Source organism: Priapulus caudatus, unplaced genomic scaffold (genome assembly GCF_000485595.1).
Source record: "Priapulus caudatus unplaced genomic scaffold, Priapulus_caudatus-5.0.1 Scaffold118, whole genome shotgun sequence".
In the NCBI taxonomy this organism is placed as follows: Eukaryota; Metazoa; Priapulida; class Priapulimorpha; order Priapulimorphida; family Priapulidae; genus Priapulus; species Priapulus caudatus.
Genome location: NW_014577179.1, coordinates 210913 through 220013, shown reverse-complemented (window position 1 = coordinate 220013; position 9101 = coordinate 210913).

The window sequence follows — 9101 nt, the reverse complement described above, 5'->3', positions numbered from 1 at the left end:
TTAATGTCATCCTGCGATAGAAACCGTTCACTCACGAACTTTGCCACGAAGCCCGGCACACAAAATTCTTGAAAGAACCACGCTATAAAACATGAAAGAATTTAAGAGTACATAATCAGTAATAATAATAATAATAATAATAATAATAATAATAATAATAATAATAATAAATGTACTGGGTTATGACTTTAAACTGCATCCGGTTTGGGAGTCTACAACGCTTGGAAAATGGAAGTTACCCCTTTCCACAACTACCTTCACGGTCACCCTTGAGGCAAGGTGTGAGTAACCTGCTTAGCTCTCTCAGAGACCTTGGGAGTATCCGGGTTGGCGTCCGACGGGGGCAAGTGTGCTCTCATGGGTATGGCGAGGGACTCTTTAGCCTTAAACGGCAACCCTAAGAAGATGGGGTGTCTCGATAAAAATACCGGCTCTCGATCGGAGGAGCAAGTCCCGATAACTGCGACCATATGGAATCCACGAGACGTGATGGACGTGCCCTTGATGTCTAGGAAAAGTTTGCCCTAACTTATGGGTTAATAGTAAATATCATTACCATGATGAAGTAAGCTCAATGATACGAAAGTATACCGCCATCGCTTCGTTCGCGCGGGTCAACAAGGATGCCGCGTCCCTCAGTGAATCGCCGAACAAGCTGAGGTGCGAAAAAATCTGGTTATTGAGTCGGCAACTTAACAGCCAAGCTGCAGATAGCAACCAGGCGGGTCCGATCTCTGAAGTTGCGCCAACTGAAGCAGTCACCAACACCGCAGGCACAGTCCCACCACGCAGAAAATAACCAACGAGAAAATAACATAGAAACCAGGGACAAAGGATGAATACCAGGGATGTGATGTGTCGTCCTAATTATTTTCGCCACAAGAGAACAAAACTGGATGCGCGGAGCGGTAGTAAAAGACTACATACACGATTGAGCGAGGTACAAGAAGTCCAAACATCTTTCCAGCCACCAGACTCAAATTCGTCTTGGCTAATACCAGGAAGGTGGATTATTAAGAACTAAAGAAGCTCACCGACACTGAAGCGTTGAGGCAGATAGTATTGAAGCTGTCCGAAGTAGGCCAAAATAATGATCGCACACAACACTTAATCCCCACTGAACAGACCTGAAGACCTACAACCCCAAAAGCTCGAGGCGAACAAAACACCTCAGCATACGGGATAGGCGATGGAAGGTGGAATCAGGTAGTGGATGGATGGAGAGTCGATCTTCTACTTAGCTAGCTTGGAAAGCTAAGGCATCCCCCTAAGGAGAATAAGACCATTATGCGCGAGCTCGAACAAGAAGATAAAGATTGGAACTACAGGCCAAAGCTACAGCGTTCAGAAGGTTTTACTAACGGTAACGGAGTGAGCCACTACTATCAGGAATAAGCCTTTCCATAAGAATTGCCAAAAATTATATCAGGCATCTCAACGAGCAGCAAAGTACCATCAAGGAACCTCCCTTTCAGAGCGACTCGCGATCAATTCTGGCGCGGAATACTGGAAGTTGGCCACAGATCCAAACCAAAAAAAACCAAAAAGCACTTGCATCAAACAAGAGGTAGGAGAGCATTCGGAATTAAGCAATGGATGTATGAACTGACATTTACAATGTGTGAGGTACAGAGGCCATCACAGACCCAGCCGAGACCCACAAACTGAAAGTCTCCTGGCCCAGACAAACTGCACAACTTCTGCGATTAAGCATTAAGTGCCCTCCATAACAAAAACTAAACCAGGGCCTTGGATATGGACACCAGGCAATGATGAAAGCAATAGCCTAAGTGGTTGACAGCAGGAATCACTTTCCTTCTTTTCAAAAGCACCAAGGATACAAAAGAACCAAAGAACTAGAATCCGACCAATCACTTAGCGGCCTACCACTACAAGATTCTCACTGCCTGCAATCAGCAAACTGCCTTTCAATCACTTACAGAAGAGCGGCAATCCTCACAGATGAGCAGAAAGGCATGTTTAGAAGAGCGTTAGAGTGTGCAAAGACCAATTCTCATCAGCTAACATGCATTGGCTGAGCATGGCTCAAAAAAAAAAACTCAGGAGGAACCTAGAAATGGCGTGCGATTAAATTACTAAGAAAAAGCCTTCGACGTGTAAACCACACTCCTGGCATTCTCGCTGAGCATGCAGAATCTACGTGTGCTCACCAACCATTCATTCAGTTCATTGGAAGCGTACAATGAAGAAATGTGGAAGACTGAATTGTCCTCTGCACTCCAGGAGGCTGCCTCAGGACAGGAAGAGGTATCTCAATCAAGAGGGGGGCGGGGGGGGGGGGGGGGGGGGGGGGGGGGGGGGGGGGTGAGGAATCTTCCAGGTGTGACTCGCTCTCTCCCCTCGGTATTCTGCTTAGCACGAGCCACCGCTTCACCAACATGGCTGGAATAGACAGCTGTCTGGCGATTTAGCAGTCGATAAACATCATCAGCCACCTGCTCTAAAAACCATGGATGCACCTTAACCATGTTTACAAAAAACGAATATGAGCTGGAGCCGCAAATTTCGGTAACAGTCAAAGCATTCACTAATTGACATCAAAATAGCAGTGCTGGCTGGTGGAAAAGTGCTGCAACCGCAATACTTAAAAGATGGTAAGCTAGTAAAAAGTCGAAATTCGAGCTTGATGCACAATCACAGCCTACAAAGTCTGAACACGAGGACACCTACAAATATCTTGTGTAGACCGAAAGTAATGGTATTCAGCATGCAAAGTGAAGGAAGATACATGCTAAGCCGGTGAGTACTAGGCGAGTTCGCCTAGCTCTCAGTCGTGAGCTCTGCTCAAAAAAGACAAGATAACAGCGGATCATAGCCTGGCACTCCCGGTCCCCGGTGTACAAGCTTCGGGGTGCCATTAACTGGTTGCGCATCAGATATCGAAAGGATGGATCGCAAGACAGAAAGCTACTAACCATGCACGGTCTCCATTCCACCCAAAAGCAGATGTAGACCGACTGTACATCTAGAGCCAAAAATGGTGTTGTGGCCTTCAGATTGAACGGATGTCTGCGTACACCATGCCATTGGTAGCGTCTATGCGACTACACTCGAGCTGTAAGGAAGACAAATTTACAAAGCTTTATCAGAAAATCCATCAGTCTGGGAAAATCAAGAGCACGTTTCTTACGCGAAGATAAGAAAATCAAGCAAATACTTTGCTCCTCAGGCCAGCTATCGGCAAAAAAGCAGAGACTGAAGGCCAATATAGAAGGCAGAGAAGATCGAGGTATTAAAGAACAAGCCGTGTGCATGGAAGATTTTCACAAAAAAAAAAAAAAAATAAATGCACCTCGCAAGGCCATTTGTACATAAAACTGCAAGGTTGTGACTGAGCTAGTTCCGGGCCTTGCAAGGGGAGAAGAAAAGCCTGATCATTGCAGCTAAGACCAAGCACTCAACACCAGATACATCAACGCACATCTTCAAGGCAACAGGTCAACAGCAAGTCAGGAATGTGCAGCAAGGCAGAGGAGACCATCAACACATATCGCGGATGCACAGAATGGCTGGCCCAACCGAGTACAGAATCGCCATACACAAGGTATAGCCAAGCTATATTGCACTGGTCAATCTGCCAGTGAACTTCGAGTGGAAGTACTGTAGACGTAACTGTTGTCTACAGTACTCCGGACCAGTTCACCAACATCGGAGAATACCATATGTGAGCATTATGCAGTTACAGCACAGATCGACGACAGCTGCAAACCGCCCTGCATATAGTGCTCCACAACAGGGAACGAAAAAGATGCCATGTGATTGATAGTAGCCGTCAGCATAATGTCTACAGTCATGGTGAAGGAAAGAACAACTCACAAGTACAAAAGATCTGCGAGCAGTCGAAATTAGGAGGATGTGCTACTTAAGACGAGGAATTGTACCAGTGGTGGTTGGAGCCCTTGGCTCTATAAAAGAATGGTTTTGAGAAGAACCTTAAGTAACTCTCTGACCACCACACTGCCCAGTGCAGCAAATCGCACTACTGGGAACAGCACACATTCCTGCGAAAAATTCTGATTGAATCCCTATGTCCAAGTTGGGACACGCGTCAACCAGAAGCACCGCTAATGCCGTGATCCACTTTGGAACTAATATATTATATAATAATAATAATTATATATAATGCCTGCTGTTGGGGGCACTATGCTCTATAGTGTTGCTGAGGGAAGGAATAGTGCCCGAAGCGGTAGCGAGGGCACTATTCCTTCCCAAAGCAACACTATGAGAGCATTAGTGCCCCAAACAGCAGCATAATGTTTTAGTGCATCACATGACTATGCAATCTACTTTTCATGCGTATATACCTTCTTTATACTCCCTAATTGCCGGTGCATTGCGATGTAACAAAACACTCGAGCACAACACAATCGCCATTAATTCCAAAATCTTGCGTGGCGCCCAGACGCAGGAGATTCGTGACGTAAAACACAATGCGTTATAATACAATGCGCTCGCGCAACGAACTAGTGCCGCTAAGGCGGGCACTATCTCTTCATAATGCCTGCTGCGTTATCCAATGAGATTGCAGCGATTCATTCAACGTCATGCACTAATAATAAATAATGGTGAAGGAAAGAGACAAACTCACCAAGTACAAAGATCTGGAGATCGAAATTAGGATGATATGTGAATACTAAGACGAGGATGGTACCAGTGGTGGTTGGAGCCTTGGCTCTATAGAGAATGGTTTTGAGAAGAACCTTAAGAAACTCCCTGGCCACCACACTGCCCAAGAAGTGCAGAAATCGCACTACGGGAGAACAGCACACATCCTGCCTGTACATCATGATCGCTTAGGGTTAGAGATAGGGTTAGGGTTATGCTTAGGGTTAGGGATAGGGTTAGGGTTAGGGATAGGGTTAGGGTTAGGGTTGCGGTTAGAGTTAGGCTTAGAGTTGAGGTTAAATCTAGGGCTAGGTTTTACGGCTATGGTTATGATAATGCTTAGGAGTATGGCTATGGTTAAGGTAAGGGTTAGGTGGTGTGTCTATACATCAATCACGTCCGACCGTGTCTTCGTCGACAGTGACGTCATAGTTGACAGCGACGACAGTGACGTCATAGTTGACAGCGACGACAGTGACGTCATAGTTGACAGCGACGACAGTGACGTCATAGTTGACAGCGACGACAGTGACGACAGAACAGGACAGCGAACTCGGCCCGTCATAATGTCGTCGGCGTCGTCGGCGTCGGCAATGTTTGCACGGTTCATGACGACGGCTCACACGCGCCACGCTCTCGTTACTGACAACACGGACAAGCAATTAAAACTGAATTTATTTTTAAACGAGGCTATAGATTACTTCATTGTTTGCCGAGAACGTTTCCCCAACACTCGACCAATTATTTTCACGGAATTTTTTTTCTGTCTCTCTCTCTCTCTCTCTCTCTCTCGTCTAAGATCTTCAGTGTTTTTTTATTCCCGATTCATAATTGACGTAACAATATATGGACGTCTATTCGGATTGAAGTAGCAATGCACTTATGCACACTAACGGGTGACATTTGGTTGTCATGTCGGGCCTGACGGACGCGAATCGGAAATAAGTGCGAAGAATCAAAACGTAAATAAATGATGAATAATAGGTGATCGCCTTCAAGTCACAACGCGAGTCTATTATATATACGCGATCACGATTGAGCGAATTTACGATTGGTGTTAGAGCATCTAGAACTAGCGGTCAGGTTCGTTGGCGCACGTAATCGGCATGTTATTGACATATTAGGTGTTTTACTGGCGATGATTGCTGCTTTCATCTAGCTGCCATACCTCTTGTAAGGAGTGCGAACTTTTTTCCCATGTAGATTTTTGTATGAAACGGTGTGGGGCCGACTATAGAAACAATATACTCCTTACATATAGTGTATCTATATATTTCATGGGGCCGATAGTGCTCGGCGGTGCAAGTGGCTGTTTATATCGTATAGGCTCTGTTTCCAGTATTCCCCGGACGACGAAGTGACAAGATGAAATATATATCCCTCTTACGAAAGCCAATGAGGCGGTAGCAATCAGTGTGCAAGCATGATAAATAATCATGCCTTCTTCGACACGCGGTCACTACGCGACCGCGTGGCAAAGATTTCACCCGAATACTTTCAACAGCCGAAATCAACTTTCATATGTAAACGTCCTGCATGCATTATTCATTATCGGCGAGTGTAAAAAAACGTATACGACTTACGGTAACAAGATCAGATGCGGGAAAGCTAAGTGACGTTTAGTCTCTACGTGTGCGACCATCCGGCGATCATAGGGGAACCTAGCTCTAGTACTATATAAATATATATATATATATAGATTTATTTATTTATTTATTTATTTATTTATTTATATATATATATATATTTATATATATTTATTTATATATTCTGTTCCCAGTAGTGCGATTTTCTGCACTTGGGCAGTGTGGTGGTCAGAGAGTTACTTAAGGTTCTTCTCAAAACCATTCTTTATAGAGCCAAGGGCTCCAACCACCACTGGTACAATTCTCGTCTTAGTATTCCACATCCTCCTAATTTCGATCTCCAGATCTTTGTACTTGGTGAGTTTGTTTCTTTCCTTCACCATGATGTTAGAATTATCTGGTACGGCTACGTCAATCAATAGGCATCGTTTTTCGTTCTTGTTGTGGAGCACTATATCAGGGCGGTTTGCAGGTGTCGTGCGATCTGTCTGCACTGCCATATCCCACATTATGGTAGTGTCTCAGATGTTGGTAACTGGTCTCGGAGTATGTTCATACCACTTGTCAGGTTCTTGCTCACCAAGTTCACAGCAGATTGACCAGTGCAGATAGCTGGCTATACCTTGTTATGGCGATTTATGTACTCGGTTGGGGCCAGCACTGTGCATCCGGCGATGATGTGGCTGATGGTCTCCTCTGCTTCGCTGCACATTCTGCACTTGCTGTTGACCTGTTGCTTGAGGATGTTGCGTTGATGATATCTGGTGTTGAGTGCTTGGTCTTGGGCTGCAATGATCAGGCTTTCTGTCTCCCCCTTGAGCCCGGAACTACTAAGTCAGGCAACGCTTTGCATTCTTGTTGACAAATGGCCTGTCGAGGCTCTTGTAAAATCTTCCATGCAACGGCTTGTTCTTCAATACCTCGATCTTCTCTGCTTCTATATTGGCCTTCAGTCTCTGCTTTTTTTGCGGATTAGTTGGTGGGCTGAGGAGACAAGTATTTGGCTTTAATTTCGTTAGCCTCGCGTAAAAGAGCGTGCTTTGATTTTCCACGATGTATTCGCATAGACCTACAATGGCAGTGGTGTACGCAGACATCAGTTCAATGAGACCACAACCATCATTTTGGCTCTAGATGTACAGTCGCTCTACATCTGCTTTTGGGTGATGGAGACCGTGCATGGTTAGTAGCTTTCTTGTCTTGCGATCCATCCTTCCGATATCTGATCGCAACCAGTTAATCACCCAAACGCTAGGCTATTGATCGCTGTTATCTTATTTTTTGAGCAGAGCTCACACTTGAGAGCTAGGCAAACTCGGCAATAGTACATCTTTGCATGCTGAATACCATTACTTTCGTCTACACCAAGATATTTGTAGGTGTCCTCGTGGTTCAGACTTTGTAGGGCTGTGTTGTCATCAAGCTCGATATTTCGACTTTTTACTAGCTTACCACCTTTTAAGATTGCGGTTGCACACTTTTCCAAGCCGAACTCTATTTTGATGTCATCAGTGAATGCTTTGACTGTTACCAATGTCTGCTCCAGCTCATATTCGTTTTTTGTAAACAGTTTAAGGTCATCCATGTAGAGCAGGTGGCTGATGATGTTTATCGACTGTAAATTCCAGACACTGTCTATTCAGCATGTTGGTAAGCGGTGCTAGTGCTAGGAGGGGAGAGAGCGAGTCACCCTGGAAGATTCCTCTCTTGATTGAGATATCTTCTGTCCTGAGGCAGCCTCCTTGAGTAAAGAAGAGCAATTCAGTCTTCCATTTCTTCATTGTAGCTTCCATGAACTGAATGATGGTTGGTGACACACGGTAGATTCTCATGGCTGCGAGAATCCAGGAGTGTGGGACACTGTCGAAGGCTTTTCTTATAATCAATCCACGCCATTCCTAGGTTCCTCCTGAGTTTTTTTTGCCATGCTCACAATCATGTTACTGATGAGAAGTTGGTCTTTGCACCCTCTAGACGCTCTTCTACAGCCTTTCTGCTTATCTGTGAGGGTGCCGCTCTTCTGTAAGTGATTGTAGAGGCAGTTGCTGAGGGAGCAGTAGGAATCTTGTAAGTGGTAGGCAGGCAAGTGATTGGTTGATAGTTCTTTGGTTCTTTTGTATCATTGTCTTTTGAAAGAAAAAAAGTGATTCCTGATGTCAACCACTTAGGGCTATTGCTTTGATCCTTGATGGTGTCATTTAAGGCCCTGGTTAGTTGTTTATGGAAGGCACTTAAATGCTTAATCCAGAAGTTGTGCAGCTTGTCTGGGCCAGGAGACTTTTAGTTGTGGGTCCGCTGTGGCTGTGATGGCCTGCTCTACCTCACACATTGTAATGTCAGTCCATATATCCATTGCTACATTCTGGAATGCTTCCTCCTCTTGTTTGATCCAAGTGGCTTTGGTATTGTGGTCTGTGCCAACTTCCAGTATTCCACGCCAGAATTGATCGAGTCGCTCTTGAAAGGGAGGTTTCTTGATGGTGCTTTGCTGCTCGTTGAGATGCCGGTATAATTTTTTGGCATTTTTATGGAAGAGCTTATTTTGATAGTAGTGCTTACTCCGCTTAGTAAACCTTCTCAACCTGTAGCTTTGGCCTGTAGTTTCATCTTTATTTCTTGTTCGAGCTCGCATATGGTCTTATTCTTCTTAGGGGAATTGCCTTAGTTTCAAGCAGCTTAGTAGAGATTCGATCTTCCATATCCACTACTGATTCACCTTCATGCGTATCCGTATGCTGAGGTGTTTGTTCAGCCTCGGGCTTTAGGGGTTGTATGTCTTCAGGTTGTTCAGTGGGGATAAGTGTTGGTTGCGATGCATTATTTTGCTTTCGGACAGCTGCTACTATCTGCTCAAGTTCAGTGTCGGTGAGCTTCTTGTTCTTAATAATC